The following is a 20,446-nucleotide window of genomic DNA, read 5'->3' as shown; positions in this document are numbered from 1 at the left end:
AAGGTTTCTTTCATACCTTGTGGCGGCGGGCCGTTTTGCCATTGCTCCACATGGTACCTTGTACATATGTATGGTGAAAGGTAGCCCGGGCGGTTTGGGTACCCCGCATCAACCACATAATACTTTCCTACATATTGTCAAAGGCACACAATGAGACTAAGATGAACAAGTGTAACTGGATAAAAATTAGTGCAAGACGGTTCAAGTAGCAAACCTGGTGGTGGATGTGGAAATTTGTGACGATGAGTAGTTATGGCATCTTTGAAAACTCTCATGTCATGTGCTGAACCAGGCCATCCCGACATCACAAATGTAAATCTCATGTCGAAATCACAAACAGCAAGCACATTCTGACTGGTTTCATTATGCATGTTCAAGTATGGAACCCTCTTACTCTTATCCACCACAACCTTCACATGTGTCCCATCTATAGATCATATGTAGTCATTGAAGTGTGGCCAGAATGCTGGATTTTCTAAGTTTGGGTGCACCTCTGCAAATGTTGGGCACTTGGGTACAATTATGTCCTGTGCTAACCTAAGGAGGCATGCCAAAACTCTGTTAAATGTCCTACTTACTATCTCCATAGGCCTCCTAAAATGGTTCTCAGCCTGTCTAACTGACTGTGGTAATCCAACAATCCATAAAAACATAGCTAGAGCCTCTACAGATGTAATTTTTCTACTGGACTTCAACCCATATGATTGCACCAAAGTATTATGTAGCCTGTTAAACAAAGGACTCTCAACCCTAAACATGTTGTAGCATTGGGTATCTCGGGCTAGTGTCTCCTACACCCAATCCAAACCAGAATATCCACTGACCCTCCTAGGTAGTTTCACAAAGTAGTTATCAGAGTACATACCCAAGATAGGAACCAACTGCAAGATTAAATTTCCGGACTGCACCAAATTGTTGCGGCATATGGATATGATCTCATCCTCACTTGTGCTACCTCCATCATATTCTTCCTCGGTCATGGGGCCATGATTGTCTTCCTGCTTAAACACATGTACCAAATTGTTAGCACATAGCATACTACTTGAAGGAGTGTAAGCAAACAAAAATAATTCAGCATGCATATATTATAAAATAGTTTAACCAAATAAAATTAATTCGGCCCGCATATAATATAAAATAGGTTCACCAAATAAAATTAATTCTGCCCGAACGTAACATAGATAATAGTTCAACACCTCACAAACACATATAGGTTCAACATACAACAATGTAAATAGGTTCAACATACAGCAATGTAAATAGGTTCAACATACAGCAATGTAAATAGGTTCAACATTTTAACACACATATTCCCAAGCAACTATTCAGCCACAGAAGAACTACTCCAAATTGTTGTCCCTACGCCATTTCATGAAGTAACCCAACCTAAGCTCGTGTGTTAATAGGCCACAGAAGAACTCCCTTTGGTACTCAGTTTCGAACATCTTGGACAGAGCATAGACAGAGTCAATTATTTGCTCAATGCCACACTCAAATGCTAGCTCCTGACACCTCTTCATAGAAAATGCAGCCTTCTCATTTGCACATTTCTGCATTTGTTTAGTGTTGGCTGCGACAGACTCCTTGAAGGTACTAGCTATGTCCTTCACAATCTTCACCATTGGGCTCTTTCTCTTCTTCAATGGACTGGTCAAAGTGCTCGAAGTGCTTGTTGACCTCTTGCATCTCTGGCTCCTCTGGTTGCTTGTAGGAAATGCAGCCTTCTCATTTGCACGTTTCTGCATTTGCTTAGTGTTGGCTGCGACAGACTCCTTGAAGGTACTAGCTATGTCCTTCATAATCTTCACCATTGGGCTCTTGCTCTTCTTCAATGGACTGGTCAAAGTGCTCGAAGTGCTTGTTGACCTCTTGCATCTCTGGCTCCTTTGGTTGCTTGTAGGTGTCCCTTGAAACTCCTCCTCTTCCTCTCCTGCACCTAAATCTTGCCCTTGATTCTGACCATAATCATCTCCAGGCACAAAGGTTGTGCTTCCATCCATAATGTAACCTCTGAACAGTTGATCAAGCAACTCCTCGTTTGCTGGAGGACCCCACTGCAGCTTCCGTAGGTATGGTTTCTTCTATGGGATAGTGAACAAATAAACTAGTTATGATATTATTATTTTTGCGAAAGTAACTATTTAAGATCTGAGAGCACACATCAAAATTCAAGTAACTAGCTTTAGTGAAAATTCTACCTCTGTGTGTGTTATCCAGAACTCAGAGTCGGCATCAATGGTTCCATCTGGTTTCCTCCCCAACCCTGTATGCACTTGCATGTATCGCCAGAAAGTGTAAGTGTTTTTAGTACGACTATCTGGTTCTTCACCTGCAAACGGCTATATACCAACCCCCTTCTAGCATGTAAGCCGTCGATAACGGCTTGGTACCCTTCACCACTCATCACTGTACCATTATACGTTCCTGCTGCACGTTTGCTGAATGCACAATTCTAACAAGTAAGTACTATTAGCATCATTCCAGTGGGCTCGATTGCTTTGGCTCACCAGGGGACCTCCGGAGCTCGCTAACTCCTCCACATCGTCCTCCAATTCTTCATCACCATTGTCGAAGGGAGCGCCGGAGCCGGATGCTTGCCCACGAAGGGCACTCCGCGGTGCCCGGGGAGGCGGTACGCGATAGCCGCCACCACTGCCACGGCTCGTCGTGCCGGTGCATTGGTTACGGCGGCCGGGTGCCGCTGCGGCCGAGTTAGCTTGCTGTCGAACGACGCCGCCTGCTCCGCGACCGGCACCTGCTGATGAGGAGCCGCCGCATGCCCCCATGGATGACCCGCTGAGGAACACGCTACCATTTCCTCCTCCACGACCGGCTGCCGCTGACGAGGAGCCACCAAAGTTCAGTTGCCGAATGAAGGGTGGCGACGGATTCGCCCATCCATCTCCTGCTCCAGCACGTGGTGGGCGATAGTGAGGGAGCCCGGAGCCCCTGTCGCCCCCAGGGAGGAGCTGCTCGTTGTCGCTCTAGAGGAAAGCTCCGTACGGCCCAAGCCTTGGGAACCCTTCCGACGACAAAGCTTGCGAGTTGAGGTCGAGATCGGCGTGGGTACCTGGGCCGCTTGTAGAGGGCTGCGAACCCCACCCTTTGAAACCATCGCCATCCATGGCAGGTGGGACGACCGGTGCCGCGGCCGCCGGAGTGCGCGCCTGGGGGCGCCGGTGTCGTACGGGAACAGGAGGGGCGGAGGGGCAGAGGCAGGGGCAGAGGACGGAGGCGGAGGGCGGAGGACGGGTGATGTCTACTACACAACCTTCTTCTTGTAGACATTGTTGGGCCTCCAAGTGCAGAGGTTTGTAGGACAGTAGCAAATTTCCCTCAAGTGGATGACCTAAGGTTTATCAATCCGTAGGAGGCGTAGGATGAAGATGGTCTCTCTCAAGCAACCCTGCAACCAAATAACAAAGAGTCTCTTGTGTCCCCAACACACCCAATACAATGGTAAATTGTATAGGTGCACTAGTTCAGGGAAGAGATGGTGAAACAAGTGGTATATGGATAGTAGATAAAGGTTTTTGTAATCTGAAAATATAAAAACAGCAAGGTAACTAATGATAAAAGTGAGCGTAAACAGTATTGCAATGCTAGGAAACAAGGCCTAGGGTTCATACATTCACTAGTGCAAGTCCTCTCAACAATAATAACATAATTGGATCATATAACTATCCCTCAACATGCAACAAAGAGTCACTCCAAAGTCGCTAATAGCGTAGAAAAAACGAAGAGATTATGGTAGGGTACGAAACCACCTCAAAGTTATTCTTTCCAATCAATCCGTTGGGCTATTCCTATAAGTGTCACAAACAGCCCTAGAGTTCGTACTAGAATAACACCTTAAGACACAAATCAAACAAAACCCTAATGTCACCTAGATACTCCAATGTCACCTCAAGTATCTGAGGGTATGATTATACGATATGCATCACACAATCTCAGATTCATCTATTCAACCAACACATAGAACCTCATAGAGTGCCCCAAAGTTTCTATCGGAGAATCACCACGAAAACGTGTGCCAACCCCTATGCATAGGTTCATGGGCGGAACCCGCGAGTTGATCACCAAAATATACATCAAGTGAATCACGTGATATCCCATTGTCACCACAGATACGCACGGTAAGACATACATCAAGTGTTCTCAAATCTTTAAAGACTCAATCCGATAAGATAACTTCAAAGGGAAAACTCAATCCATTACAAGAGAGTAGAGGGGGAAGAAACATCATAGGATCCAAATATAATAGCAAAGCTCGCGATACATCAAGATCATATCACCTCAAGAACACGAGAGAGAGAGAGAGAGAGAGATCAAACACATAGCTACTGGTACATACCCTCAGCCCTGAGGGAGAACTACTCCCTCCTCGTCATGGAGAGCACGGGGATGATGAAGATGGCCACCGGAGAGGGATTTCCCCCTCCGGCAGGGTGCCAGAACGGGTCTAGATTGGTTTTTGGAGGCTACAGAGGCTTCTGGCGGCGGAACTCCCGATCTATTGTGCTCCCTGATGTTTTTAGGGTATATGGAGATATATAGGCGGAAGAAGTACGTCAGGGGAGCCACGAGGGGCCCACGAGGGTGGAGGGCGCGCCCAGGGGGTGGGCGCGCCCCCCTGCCTCATGGCTTCCTCGTTGATCCCCTTACGTGCACTCCAAGTCTTCTAGGTTTCTTCTAGTCCAAAAATAAGTTCCGTGAAGTTTCAGGTCAATTGGACTCCGTTTGATTTTCCTTTTCTGCGATATTCTAAAACAAGGAAAAAACAGAAACTGGCACTGGGCTCTAGGTTAATAGGTTAGTCCCAAAAATCAAATAAAATAGCATATAAATGCATATAAAACATCCAAGGTTGATAATATAATAGCATGGAACAATCAAAAATTATAGATACGTTGGAGACGTATCAGCATCCCCAAGCTTAATTCATGCTCGTCCTCGAGTAGGTAAATGATAAAAACAGAATTTTTGATGTGGAATGCTACCTAACATATTTCTCTAAGTAATTATTCTTTATTGTGGCATGAATGTTCAGATCCATAAGATTCAAGACAAAAGTTTAATATTGACATGAAAATAATAATACTTCAAGCATACTAACCTAGTAATCATGTCTTCTCAAAATAACATGGCCAAAGAGAGCTATCCCTACAAAATCATATAGTCTGGCTATGCTCCATCTTCACCACACAAAGTATTTAAATCATGCACAACCCCGATGACAAGCCAAGCAATTGTTTCATACTTTTGGTGTTCTCAAACTTTTTCAATCCTCACGCAATACATGAGTGTGAGCCATGGACATAGCACTATAGGTAGAATAGAATGGTGGTTGTGGAGAAGACAAAAAGGAGAAGATAGTCTCACATAAACTAGGCGTATCAACGGGCTATGGAGATGCCCATCAATAGATATCAATGTGAGTGAGTACGGATTGCCATGCAACGGATGCACTAGAGCTATAAGTGTATGAAAGTTCAACAAAATAAACTAGTGGGTGTGCATCCAACTCACTTGCTCGCGAAGACCTAGGGCATTTTGAGGAAGCCTGTAACGCCCCGAGACCGATGTGCCACGTGTCTTCCCGTTATTCGCTGTTGTTGCCATATCTTTGCTTTCTTGTCATGCATCTCATATCATGTCATCATGTGCATTTCATTTGCATACATGTTCGTCTCATGCATCCGAGCATTTTTCCCGTTGTCCGTATTGCATTCCGGCACTCCTATCTCCTCCGGTGGTCATTTCTACCTTTCTTTCGTGTGCGGGGGTTAAACATTTCCGGATTGGACCGAGACTTGCCAAGCGGCCTTGGTTTACTACCGGTAGACCGCCTGTCAAGTTTCGTACCATTTGGACGTCGTTTGATGCTCAAACGGTTAACCGAGGGACCGAAAAGGCCTCGTGTGTGTTGCAGTCCAACACCCTTCCAAAGTGGCCCAAAACCCACTTAAACCTCCTCCATCATCTCGGTCATTCGATCACAATCGCGTGGCCGAAAACCGCACCTCATTTGGACTCTCCTAGCTCCCTCTACCTATAAAAGAGCACCCCTCCCCGAAATTTCGGATCATTTCGCGGATGAACCCTAGCCTTATTCCACCTCCCGCCGCCGGACGTGTCCGTCCCGGGCCGGACGTGTCCGCCGGACGCGTCACTCCGACGAATCACAGCGCGCCAAGTCAACTTCGCCGCCCCGCTCGACCTCTCCCGCATCGCCACCTGTCAGCGCCGCGCCCTCCTCTCTCCTCCGCCGCCGCGGGCCCGCGCGGCCCAGATCCGGCCCGCGGGGCCCGAATCGCCCGCGCCTCCGCCCGGTGAGGCCGCGCCATCCGCGCGAGGGAGCCGCCCGCTCCAGCCTCACTTCGCCGCACGCCGTCTCGTCGCCGGCGCACTGGTCACCGCGCCGCTTCGCCGTTGCTCCGGCCCCGCAGCCGCCGCCGGGTGCTCGCCGGCCACCGCGGCACCTGCCGGAGTCGTGCACCGTGCCGCAGCCGGCCACCGCCGCCTCCATCCGCGCCTTCCCCGACAGCTCCGGCGACCCCTCCCCTCCATCTCCGGCGAGATCGAGCTCTTCCGGCGACGTCTCCGGCGAGCCTCGGTTCGCGTGCACGAACCCTAGATCTGTTCTCGGAGTGGTAATTTCTACTAAGTCCCCGAGATTTCCATGTTTCAAATGCACATGTTCATCGTGCCGTAAATTTGCATCCGTAGCTCCGTTTTGGGCATATAGCATATCAAAATGTTCGTCTCGGAGAGTAGATCATTTCATCTCATTGCATCATTTTCATTTGAGTCCATCTTGATGCCTGTAATGCTGTTGGAAGAGTGCTATTTGAGTTAATTGGCGGATCTGCTGCTCCAAATAGCTATTTGTCATTTTTGCCATGATTATTGTGTGCATGATATGCCCCTGAGCTCTTCATGAGTTTTGTTATATGCTTTTCCATCTATCCAGAGGTGCTATCCATGTATTTGTGTGATGTGTGTGGTGACTAGCACAATCTTGCAAAGTGGTGCCTTTGTTAATGCTGATTTCAGGGACTTAGCAATTCCACCAAGTCCTTGATCTGTTTATTTCATTATGCCATATGTTCATGTTGTTTCCTAGTGATCCGTGCCTCTTTTGAGGATGATCAGTAAGGATGTTTTGTTAATCTTGTAGTGCTCTATCCATCCATGTCTTTGTTTGCAATTATGGAGCACCCTAGCTTGAGTCAATCGAGCTCTACTTTTGCTATTTCGTGAATCTGGGCAGATTGTCTACTTGTTAGCGATTTTGCCGAGGATGTTGTAATTGATCTGTGCATGCTATGTTATTGTTCTTGCCATGTCTAGATTGTATAATGTGTATTCTTGATGGGTGTATGCTTAGATTGTCATGCCTTGCTCTATAGTGAGTGCATCGAGCTCGTAAACATGCCTACTTGACATCTGATTTGCATGTTCCAGTTTTTCTCTAAGTCTGTAATCTGATTATGTTTTTGCCATGTTCACATGCTTGCAATTGTATTTTCTGATCCCTTTTGGCTCAAGGTCACTAAGGGACTTTTGTTAAGCTCTTTGAGTAGCTCCATGCCATGCTTTACTTTGCCATGTTCAGGTCCTGTAGCATATAGTTTTTATGCTCCAAAGTGTGCTACCTGGTCTGAAATTCCAGACAAGTGTTAATTTCACTAAGTCTGAGATCTGTTTACCAATTTCATTTTTGCCATGCTTGTTTGAACCTGTTAATGGATGAATTGGCCGTAGCTCAGTGTTCATCTTTTGTTAAGCGTCATGAGTGGATCCCTGCCATGTATTTTGTTGCCATGTTTGAGTGCTGTAGCATGTTCATCTTGTTGCATTTAGATGGCTACTTGCTGTATATCGCAGACCGGTGCCATATTTGAATTGCTTGCCATTTCCAAACCGTAACTCCGATTCCGGCGTTCTTTATATCGTTTTCAAGCGATTTCATCTCACCTTTCCAGTGGCACACTTGGATTTCCAATTTTAGGCCAGGTTCATTCATTCCTTGTCAAATCATGCATATGCATCACATACCGCATCCCGCATATCATACCATGTTCATGTGTTGGTTGTTTACTATGTTGTGTGTTTCTTTCCGGTGTTTGCTTCTTCGGGTTGGTTCCGGTAACGTCACGTTTGTGAGGACCCGTTCGTCTACGTCCGTTTATCTTCTTCATGGACTCGTTCTTCTTCCTTGCGGGATCTCAGGCAAGATGACCATACCCGCGAAATCACTTCTATCTTTGCTTGCTAGTTGCTCGATCTTTTGCTATGCCTATGCTGCGATACCTACCACTTGCTTATCATGCCTCCCATATTGTTGAACCAAGCCTCTAACCCACCTTGTCCTAGCAAACCGTTGTTTGGCTATGTTACCGCTTTGCTCAGCCCCTCTTATAGCGTTGTTAGTTGCAGGTGAAGATTGAAGTATGTTCCTTGTTGGAACATGGAGTTGTTGTTCCTTGTTGGAACATGTTTACTTGTTGGGATATCACTATATATCTTATTTAATTAATGCATCTATATACTTGGTAAATGGTGGAAGGCTCGGCCTTATGCCTGGTGTTTTGTTCCACTCTTGCCGCGCTAGTTTCCGTCATATCGGTGTTATGTTCCCAGATTTTGCGTTCCTTACGCGGTTGGGTTATAATGGGAACCCCTTGACAGTTCGCCTTGAATAAAACTCCTCCAGCAAGGCCCAACCTTGGTTTTACCATTTGCCACCTAGCCTTTTTCCCTTGGGAGTCGCGCATCCCGAGGGTCATCTTTATTTTAACCCCCGGGCCAGTGCTTGTCTAAGTGTTGGTCCAACCCAGAGCACCGTGCAGGGCCATCCCTTGGCAACTTGGGTTACGTCGGCTTCTGTACGCTTAGCTTATCCGGTGTGCCCTGAGAACGAGATATGTGCAGCTCCTATCGGGATGTCGGCGCATCGGGTGGTCTTGTTGGACTTGTTTTACCATTGTCGAGGATGTCTTGTAGAATCGGGATACCGAGTCTGATTGGAATGTCTCGGGAGGAGGTCTATTCCTTCGTTGACCGTGAGAGCTTGTCATGGGCTAAGTTGGGACACCCCTGCAGGGTTTTGAACTTTCGAAAGCCGTGCCCGCGGTTATGGGAAGATGGGAATTTGTTAATGTCCGGTTGTAGAAAACCTGAAGTTGACCTTATTTAAAATGCATCAACCGCGTGTGTAACCGTGATGGTCTCTTTCCGGCGAAGTCCAGGAAGTGAACACGGTGTTGGAGTTATGCTTGATGTAGGTTGTTCTAGGATCACTTCTTGATCATAGTTTCTCGATCGTGCTTTGCCTTCTCTTCTCGCTCTCATTTGCGTATGTTAGCCACCATATATGCTAGTCGCTTGCTGCAGCTCCACCTCATACTTTTACCTTACCCATAAGCTTAAATAGTCTTGATCGCGAGGGTGCGAGATTGCTGAGTCCCCGTGACTCACAGATACTTCCAAAACCAGTTTGCAGGTGCCGATGTTACCGAGCAGGTGACGCAACCAAGCTCAAGGAGGAGCTCGATGAAGATCTTGTCCGTTGTGTTATTTCGCTCTAGTTGATCAGTAGTGGAGCCCGGTTGGGGTCGATCGGGGACCGTGTCGCATTTGGGGTTCTTCTTTTATTTTGGCTCCGTAGTCAGGCCCTGATTGTATTTGGATGATGTAATGCTTTATTCATGTATTTGTGTGAAGTGGCGATTGTAAGCCAACTATGTATCTCTTCCCCTATTGTATTACATGGGTTGTTTGCGAAAATTACCTCACTTGCGACATTGCTTTCAATGCGGTTATGCCTCTAAGTCGTGCTTCGACACGTGGGAGATATAGCCGCATCGAGGGCGTTATAAAGCCCATCATTGGAATATACAAGCCAAGTTCTATAATGAAAGATTCCCACTAGTATATGAAAGTGATAACATAGGAGACTCTCTATCATGAAGATCATGGTGCTACTTTGAAGCACAAGTGTGGTAAAAGGATAGTAGCATTGCCCCTTCTCTCTTTTTATCTCATTTTTTTTGGGCCTTCTCTTTTTTTATGGCCTCTTTTCTTTTTTTATTTGGGCTTCTTTGGTCTCTTTTATTTATTTATTTTCGTCCGGAGTCTCATCCCGACTTGTGGGGGAATCATAGTTTCCATCATCCTTTCCTCACTGGGACAATGCTCTAATAATGATGATCATCACACCTTTATTTACTTACAACTCAAGAATTACAACTCGATACTTAGGACAAGATATAACTCTATATGAATGTCTCCGGCGGTGTACCGGGAAGTGCAATGACTCATGAGTGACATGTATGAAAGAATTATGAATGGTGGCTTTGCCACAAATACGATGTCAACTACATGATCATGCAAAGCAGTATGACAATGATGGAGCGTGTCATAATAAGCGGAACGGTGGAAAGTTGCATGGCAATATATCTCGGAATGGCTATGGAAATGCCATAATAGGTAGGTATGGTGGCTGTTTTGAGGAAGGTATATGGTGGGTTTATGGTACTGGTGAAAGTTGCGCGGTACTAGAGAGGCTAGCAATGATGGAAGGGTGAGAGTGCGTATAATCCATGGACTCAACATTAGTCATAAAGAACTCACATACTTATTGCAAAAATCTATTAGTTATCGAAACAAAGTACTATGCGCATGATCCTAGGGGGGATAGATTGGTAGGAAAAGACCATCGCTCGTCCCCAACCATCACTCATAAGGAAGACAATCAATAAATAAACCATGATCCAACTTCATCACATAACGGTTCACCATACGTGCATGCTACGGGAATCACAAAATTCAACACAAGTATTTCTCAAATTCACAACTACTCAACTAGCATGACTCTAATATCACCATCTTCATATCTCAAAACAATTATCTAGTATCAAACTTCTCATAGTATTCAATGCACTCTATATGAAAGTTTTTATTATATCCCTCTTGGATGCCCATCATATTAGGACTAGTTTCATAACCAAAGCAAACTACCATGCTGTTCTAAAGACTCTCAAAATAATATAAGTGAAGGATGAGAGTTCATCTATTTCTATAAAATAAAACCACCATCGTGCTCTAAAAAGATATAAGTGAAGCACTAGAGCAACAACAAACTACTCCGAAAGATATAAGTGAAGATCAATGAGTAGTCGAATAATTATGCAACTATGTGAAGACTCTCTAACATTAAAGAATTTCAGATCTTGGTATTTTATTCAAACATCACGCAAAACTATATAAAATGACGCTCCAAGCAAAACACATATCATGTGGCGAATAAAAATATAGCTCCAAGTAAAGTTACCGATGAACAAAGACGAAAGAGGGGATGCCTTCCGGGGCATCCCCAAGCTTAGGCTTTTGGTTGTCCTTGAATATTACCTTGGGGTGCCTTGGGTATCCCCAAGCTTAGGCTCTTTTCACTCCTTATTCCATAGTCCATCGAATCTTTACCCAAAACTTGAAAACTTCACAACACAAAACTTAACAGAAAACTCGTAAGCTCCGTTAGCGAAAGAAAACAAAACAAAACTTCAAGGTAATGTAATGAACTCATTCTTTATTTATATTGGTGTTAAACCTACTGTATTCCAACTTATCTATGGTTTATAAACTCTTTTACTAGCCATAAATTCATTAAAATAAGCAAACAACACACGAAAAACAGAATCTGTCAAAAACAGAACAGTCTGTAGTAATCTGGACCAAACGTATACTTATGGAACTCATAAAATTCTAAAACAAATTTCTGGACGTGAGGAATTTATTTATTAATCATTTTCAAAAATAATTAACTAAATATCACTCTCCAATAAAATATGGCAGCAATTCTCGTGAGCGCTAAAGTTTCTGTTTTTTTATAGCAAGATCAACAAGACTTTCCCCAAGTCTTCCCAACGGTTCTAGTTGGCACAAACACTAATTAAACACATAAAACCACATATAAACAGAGGCTATATGAATTATTTATTACTAAACAGGAACAAAAAGCAAGTAACAAAAATAAAATTGGGTTGCCTCCCAACAAGCGTTATCGTTTAACGCCCCTAGCTAGGCATGATGATTTCAACGATGCTCACATAAAGGATAAGAATTGTAACATAAAGAGAGAATCATGAAGAATATGACTAGCACATTTAAGCCTAACCCACTTCCTATGCATAGGGATTTTGTGAGCAAACAACTTATGGGAACAAGAATCAACTTGCATAGGAAGGTAAAACAAGCATAACTTCGAAACTTTAAGCACATAGAGAGGAAACTTGATATTATTGCAATTCCTACAAGCATATATTCCTCCCTCATAATTATTTTCAGTAGCATCATGAATGAATTCAACAATATAACCAGCACCTAAAGCATTCTTTTCATGATCTACAAGCATATAATTTTTATTACTCTCCACATAAGCAAAATTCTTCTCATTCGGAATAGTGGGAGTATCATAAGAAACTCGAATACTATAAATTGTTTCCACATTAAAAGAGTAATGTTAAGAAAAGGGGTAACCATAATCATGACAAGTTTTATAAATATAATCATCACTACTTTTTATAGCATATGTATCATCACAATAATTATCATAAGTAGGACGCATGCTATCATCATTATAAATTTGCATATCAAAACTTGGGAGACTAAAAATATCATCTTCATTAAACGTAGCATCCCCAAGCTTGGGACAAACATTAATTGCAGCAAATATATTCTCAAAAACATCATCTTCATCAAGCATAGCATCCCCAAGCTTGGGCCTTTTCATATCATAAGCATAATCACTCTCATCATTAATAGTATAGATAGCACCAATAGTATAGCAATTATCATATTCTTCCAAGAAAGTGCCAAAAATATTTTAAAGATCATAAGAAGTATCATTATATTCCACAATTATATTTTCATGAGGCACAATAGTAATAGGAGCAGCATTATTTGGGAGAGATATCTTTTTGCCTCTCTTCCTTTTTCTTTTCTTCTTCTTCACCATATCATGTGTGGGTTCAATCCTCTTTTTGGAGCTCCTTATTAATGAGATTGGTTGAATAGGAGGCTCCTCCTCGTTACCTGATTCATCACAATAAAAAATAGGAGGGTATTGGGAAGTCTCTTCCCTTTCATTAGTATTCTCTTCATCCTCTATTTGTTTTCTTTTCTTTATGTAATTAGCAATATAAGGGTTTTCAATACAATTCACCGCACAATACATATAAATTTCCTCTAGATCAAAATGAAGAACTCTATCAAGGGCAAATTTTGGAATATCCTTAGTTATATGTTTCATTTCTTCATAACCCAAGAGCAAACTAAGTTCATTATGATGTGCAAGAGAAATCAAATCATTACAATTTTTAGACACGATACGATCATGAAACAATTTGCATTGGGTACTAAAATGATCACGTTCATTACAAAGCTCACAAGTATGGCCAAGAAAATTTAAATTTTCAGCACAATCATCTAGCCTTTCTTGCAACAATTTAGTTTCTAAGTACTTATGCCTCTTGCAATATCTATCTTCCCTATTTGGTGTGTACTTGCAACCCAATGCACTCCACAAAAATTGACATGTTTATAGGAGACATTTTCATCATAACTAGTGCAATCATCATTAGTACTATGGATATTCAAGGAGTTCTAACAACATTGCAATCATGCTCATCATTCAAAGATTTAGTGCCAAACATTTTAGTGCATTCTTCTTCTAGCATTTTGGCACAATTTCCCTTTCCATCATACTCACGAAAGATATTAAAAAGATGAAGCGTATGAGGCAAACTTAATTCCATTTTTTTGTTTTCTTTTATAGACTAAACTAGTGATAAAATAAGAAACAAAAAGATTCTATTGCAAGATCTAAAGATATACCTTCAAGCACTCACCTCCCCGGCAACGGCACCAGAAAAGAGCTTGATGTCTACTACACAACCTTCTTCTTGTAGACGTTGTTGGGCCTCCAAGTGCAGAGGTTTGTAGGACAGTAGAAAATTTCCCTCAAGTGGATGACCTAAGGTTTATCAATCCGTAGGAGGCGTACGATGAAGATGGTCTCTCTCAAGCAACCCTGCAACCAAATAGCAAAGAGTCTCTTGTGTCCCCAACACACCCAATACAATGGTAAATTGTATAGGTGCACTAGTTCGGCGAAGAGATGGTGATACAAGTGGTATATGGATAGTAGATAAAGGTTTTTGTAATCTGAAAATATAAAAACAGCAAGATAACTAATGATAAAAGTGAGTGTAAACGGTATTGCAATGCTAGGAAACAAGGCCTAGGGTTCATACTTTCACTAGTGCAAGTCCTCTCAACAATAATAACATAATTGGATCATATAACTATCCCTCAACATGCAACAAAGAGTCACTCCAAAGTCACTAATAGCAGAGAACAAACGAAGAGATTATGGTAGGGTACGAAACCACCTCAAAGTTATTCTTTCCAATCAATCCGTTGGGCTATTCCTATAAGTGTCACAAACAGCCCTAGAGTTCGTACTAGAATAACACCTTAAGACACAAATCAACCAAAACCCTAATGTCACCTAGATACTCCAATGTCACCTCAAGTATCCGTGGGTATGATTATACAATATGCATCACACAATCTCAGATTCATCTATTCAACCAACACATAGAACCTCAAAGAGTGCCCCAAAGTTTCTGCCGGAGAATCACCACGAAAACGTGTGCCAACCCCTATGCATAGGTTCATGGGCGGAAACCGCAAGTTGATCACCAAAACATACATCAAGTGAATCACGTGATATCCCATTGTCACCACAGATACGCACGGCAAGACATACATCAAGTGTTCTCAAATCTTTAAAGACTCAAACCAATAAGATAACTTCAAAGGGAAAACTCAATCCATTACAAGAGAGTAGAGGGGGGAAGAAACATCATAGGATCCAAATGTAATAGCAAAGCTCGCGATACATCAAGATCGTATCACCTCAAGAACACGAGAGAGAGAGAGAGAGATCAAACACATAGCTACTGGTACATACCCTCAGCCCCGAGGGAGAACTACTCCCTCCTCGTCATGGAGAGCACCGGGATGATGAAGATGGCCACCGGAGAGGGATTGCCCCCTCCGGCAGGGTGCCGGAATGGGTCTAGATTGGCTTTGGTGGCTATGGAGGCTTCTGGCGGCGGAACTCCCGATCTATTGTGCTCCCTGATGTTTTTAGGGTATATGGAGATATATAGGCGGAAGAAGTACGTCAGGGGAGCCACGAGGGGCCCACGAGGATGGAGGGCGCGCCCCCTGCCTCGTGGTCTCCTCGTTGATCCCCTTATGTGCACTCCAAGTCTTGTGGGTTTCTTCTGGTCCAAAAATAAGTTCCGTGAAGTTTCAGGTCAATTGGACTCCGTTTGATTTTCCTTTTCTGTGATATTCTAAAACAAGGAAAAACAGAAACTGGCATTGGGCTCTAGGTTAATAGGTTAGTCCAAAAAATCATATAAAATAGCATGTAAATGCATATGAAACATCCAAGGTTGATAATATAATAGCATGGAACAATCAAAAATTATAGATACGTTGGAGACGTATCAACGGGGGCGGAGGGCGGGGAGCGAACGGCGGTGGCGGGGAGCGAGATGCGATGCGATGCGAGATGTGGTGCGGGATCCAGATGCAGGCGATGGATATTTTTTAATGGGACCCACCACATCTAACCCTAATAAGCAGCTCCCCATCGGGTTGGTTTTTTTTGCTGGGTTAGATGCAAATAACTCTACTCTAACCCATCTGTTCGGATATTTTAGGGCTATTTCTGCCTCAACTAACCCATACTAGCTCTAACCCCCTGATCCAAATAGGGTGCTTGATTTGGACATGAATCCTCGCTTTCACGTGGAATAGCATATCCATCAATCCTCGCTTTTCATGTCAGTACCAATTGTACTTCGGCTTGATTTTCCTTGTGGCTAGCTTTGACAGACCCTTTTTTTAAAACGCCTTTGTCTAGTGGTACTTGCCTTAAATTGATTGCAGCTTCACGTAATTACGTGACCGAGAACTAGTAGTACTTGATGTTTCCTAGGATTTGACTCGTCTGCACGTAGCAATTTATGGATGATTCCCTTGGGAGAGATGGAGAGTCTTCTGATCTGACGTGTACCAGTAGTAGCAGCAATCCAGGTCTTGTGTACTTGTCCGTAGATGGTAAGACATGATCGTGGTTTCTTGACTGGCTACGTGTAGCCGTAGCGAATTTTGGCTTTGATCTGGAAAACGAGACGCCTTCGGTGGATTGCAACGATGCCAAGGGAATCTTTTTTGTCGGTCTCGGCGACTTTGTAGAATAGCGCAACGGAAATCGATCCGGATGGATCGCCTGGCCGCGTGCACGCAACCCTAAATCTTTCATCTCAATCTCATATATGCCAACTCCAAAGTTAGGTAACGACTCTGAAACGATGAAAACTTGTTGACTCCGCTCAAGGTTATCCATGCCGGTTTATCCTGCGTGACTTGTTCTGGGCCGACTCTTCTTTATCCGGAAATTCGCGAACTCTCCGAAGCCCTGGGAAGGATTCCTCCAAGAACTCGACACCACCGTGCGTCTGGCCCCACGGTGGGCGCCAACTGTCATGGAATTGTCACGGCAGATGTCCTTAGTGTCAAGACTTAGTTGCGAGGCCAACGCATCTATGTGGTAGCTGGAACGAGAGACGCGAGGTTTTACCCAGGTTCGGCCCCTCACGGTGGAGGTAAAAGCCTACGTCCTGCTTCATTGATATTGATGATGATGATGATGATCACGATTACAAGGGAGCTCTATCTCGAGAGCTATTGAGTTGTCTGTCTAAACCTAACTTGTCCAACTCGTGGAACTTGTGAATCTTGTCACTCTTGGGGTGCCCTACCCCTCCTTATATATGTTGAAGGGGCGGCTTACATGACTAGTCCTATTAGTATTAGGATTACTCTATTATAAGTGGAGTCCTAGTCTTCCTTCCTTTGTAGGAGAATATTCCTTATGCCTTTCCTCTTAAACCGGCCCATCATTAACATAAACCGGCCTTTTGGGCCTTGGGCCTTGTCTTCCATCTGAAACACCCGTCGGGTCACCAATGAGTCTTCAGGCTCGTGAGTCGTCACACTAGTGAACCGCCAGACACGTGAGTCGCCAATCCTCTGGCGGGTTACCAATGAAATGCCAAGTCCGGCCGGGTCATACCGCGGGGTATATCCCCGGCAGATGCGTTGTTGTCAGATAGGTAGCTATATGTGTCATCAATTTCTGCAAGGCTTGGATGATAGGCGATCAACGGAACATGAGAAAATTTGTCAATCCATCAGAGCGTAATTCATTTGCTAAGATGCATCCGCCCTGTTGTGCCCCACAACCACATCGCTAGCTCAGCAACCTCCGCCACAACCAGATCACTGGCTCAGCAACCTCTGGCAACCATTGCGTGCCGCCTCCACCCCCACGGGCCAGGCTATTGGGGAACGTAGTAATTTCAAAATTTTCCTACGCACACGCAAGATCATGGTGATGCATAGCAACGAGAGGGGAGAGTATTGTCCATGTGCCCTCATAGACCGTAAGCGGAAGCATTATGACAACGCGGTTGATGTAGTCGTACATCTTCATGATCGACCGATCCTAGTACAGAAGGTATGACACCTCCACGATCTGCACACGTTTGGCTCGGTGACGTCCCACGAACTCACGATCCAGTAGAGTGTCGGGGAAGAGCTTCGTCAGCATGATGGCGTGATGACGGTGATGATGAAGCTACCGGCGCAGGGCTTCGCCTAAGCACTACGACGATATGGCCGAGGTGGATTATGGTGGATGGGGGCACCGCACACGGATAAAAGATCAATGATCAACTTGCGTGTCTATGGGGTGCCCCCTCCCCCGTATATAAAGGAGTGGAGGAGGAGTAGGGGGCCGGCCTCCTAGCCGCGCCCCAAGGGGAGTTCTACTCCCACCGGGAGTAGGATCCCCCCTTCCCTAGCTGGATTAGGAGAGAAGGAAGGGGAAGGAAGGAGGAAGGAAAGGGGGCCAGCCCCCCTCCCAATTCGTATTGGACTTGGGGGGGGGCGCCCCCTCCTTTGCTTCCTTCTCCTCTCTCCCACTATGGCCCAATAAGGCCCATATACCTCCCGGGGGGTTCCGGTAACCTCCCGGTACATCAGTAAATGCCCGATCTCACCCGAAACCATTCCAAAGTCCAAATATAGTCGTCCAATATATCGATCTTTATGTCTTGACAATTTCGAGACTCCTCGTCATGTCCGTGATCATATCCGGGACTCCAAACTACCTTCGGTACATCAAAACACATAAACTCATAATACGATCGTCACTGAACTTTAAGCGTGCGGACCCTACGGGTTCGAGAACTATGTAGACATGACCGAGACACGTCTCCAGCCAATAACCAACAACAGAACCTGGATGCTCATATTGGTTCCTACATATTCTACTAAGATCTTTATCGGTCAAACCGCATAACGATATATGTTGTTCCCTTTGTCATTGGTATGTTACTTGCCCGAGATTTGATCGTCGGTATCTCAATACGTAGTTCAATCTCGTTACCGGCAAGTCTCTTTACTCGTTCCGTAATGTTGAAGGAAATATGTCCTCGAGGCAATAATAAAGTTATTATTTATTTCCTTATATCATGATAAATGTTTATTATTCATGCTAGAATTGTATTAACCGGAAACTTAGTACATGTGTGAATACATAGACAAAAAAGAGTGTCACTAGTTTGCCTCTACTTGACTAGATCGTTGAATCAATGATGGTTATGTTTCCTAACCATAGACATGAGTTGTCATTTGATTAACGGGATCACATCATTAGAGAATGATGTGATTGACTTGACCCATTCCGTTAGCTTAGCACTTGATCGTTTTAGTTTACTGTTATTGCTTTCTACATGACTTCTACATGTTCCTATGACTATGAGATTATGCAACTCCTGATTACCGGAGGAACACTTTGTGTGCTACCAGACGTCACAACGTAACTGGGTGATTATAAAGGTGCTCTACAGGTGTCTCCGATGGTACTTGTTGAGTTAGCATAGATCGAGATTAGGATTTGTCACTCCAATTGTCAGAGAGGTATCTCTGGGACCTCTCGGTAATGCACATCACTATAAGCCTTGCAAGCAATGCAACTAATGAGTTAGTTGCGGGATGAAGCATTATGGAAACGAGTAACGAGACTTGCCAGTAAAGAGATTGAACTAGGTATTGAGATACCGACGATCGAATCTCGAGCAAGTAAAATATCGATGACAAAGGGAACAACGTATGTTGTTATGCGGTTTGACCGATAAATATCTTCGTAGAATATGTAGGAGCCAATATGAACATCCAGTTTCCGCTATTGTTTATTGACCGGAGACGTGTCTCGGTCATGTCTACATAGTTCTCGAACTCGTAGGGTCCACACACTTAACGTTTGGTGACGATCGGTATTATGAGTTTATGTGATTTGATGTACCGAAGGTAGTTCGGAGTCCCGGATGAGATCAGGGACATGACGAGGAGTCTCGAAATAGTCGAGACGTAAAGATTGATATATTGGACGACTATATTCAGACATCGGAAAGGTTCCAAGTGATTCAGGTATTTTTCGGAGTACCGGGGAGTTACGGGAATACGGGGAAGAAGTATTGGGCCTCATGGGCCAAGTGGTGGAAGAAAGGAGGCAGGGCGCGCGACCCCCTGGCCCAAACTGAATTGGCTAGGGGGCGCCCCCCCCCTTTCCTCCTTTCCTCCCTCTCCTTCCTTCTCCCTCTCCTCCTTCCTTTCCTCCTCCTAGTAGGAGTAGGAAAGAGGAGTCCTACTCCTACTAGGAGGAGGACTCCTCCTCCTGGCGCGCCCTGCAAGGGTCGGCTGGACTCCCCCCTTGCTCCTTTATATACGGGGGCAGGGGGCACCCTAGAACACACAAGTTGATTGTTCCAAGCCGTGTGCGGTGCCCCCCTCCACCATAATCCACCTCGATCATATTATAGCGACGCTTAGGCGAAGCCCTGCGTCCGTAGCAACATCATCACCATCATGACACCGCCGTGCTGACGGAACTCTCCCGTGAAGCTCTGCTGGATCGGAGTTCGTGGGACATCATCGAGCTGAACGTGTGCTGAACTCGGAGGTGTCATGCGTTCGGTACTTGGATCGGTCGGATCGTGAAGACGTTCGACTACATCAACTGCGTTCTCATAATGCTTCCGTTTACGGTCTACGAGGGTACGTAGATGACACTCTCCCCTCTCGTTGCTATGCATCACTGAGGGAGTCCTGGATTAGGGGGTGTCCGGATGGCCGGACTATACCTTCAGCCGGACTCCTGGACTATGAAGATACAAGATTGAAGACTTCGTCCCGTGTCCGGAAGGGACTTTCCTTGGCGTGGAAGGCAAGCTTG

Source organism: Triticum urartu, chromosome 5 (assembly GCF_003073215.2).
Source record: "Triticum urartu cultivar G1812 chromosome 5, Tu2.1, whole genome shotgun sequence".
In the NCBI taxonomy this organism is placed as follows: domain Eukaryota; kingdom Viridiplantae; phylum Streptophyta; class Magnoliopsida; order Poales; family Poaceae; genus Triticum; species Triticum urartu.
Note: the sequence above shows the minus strand (reverse complement) of the source record.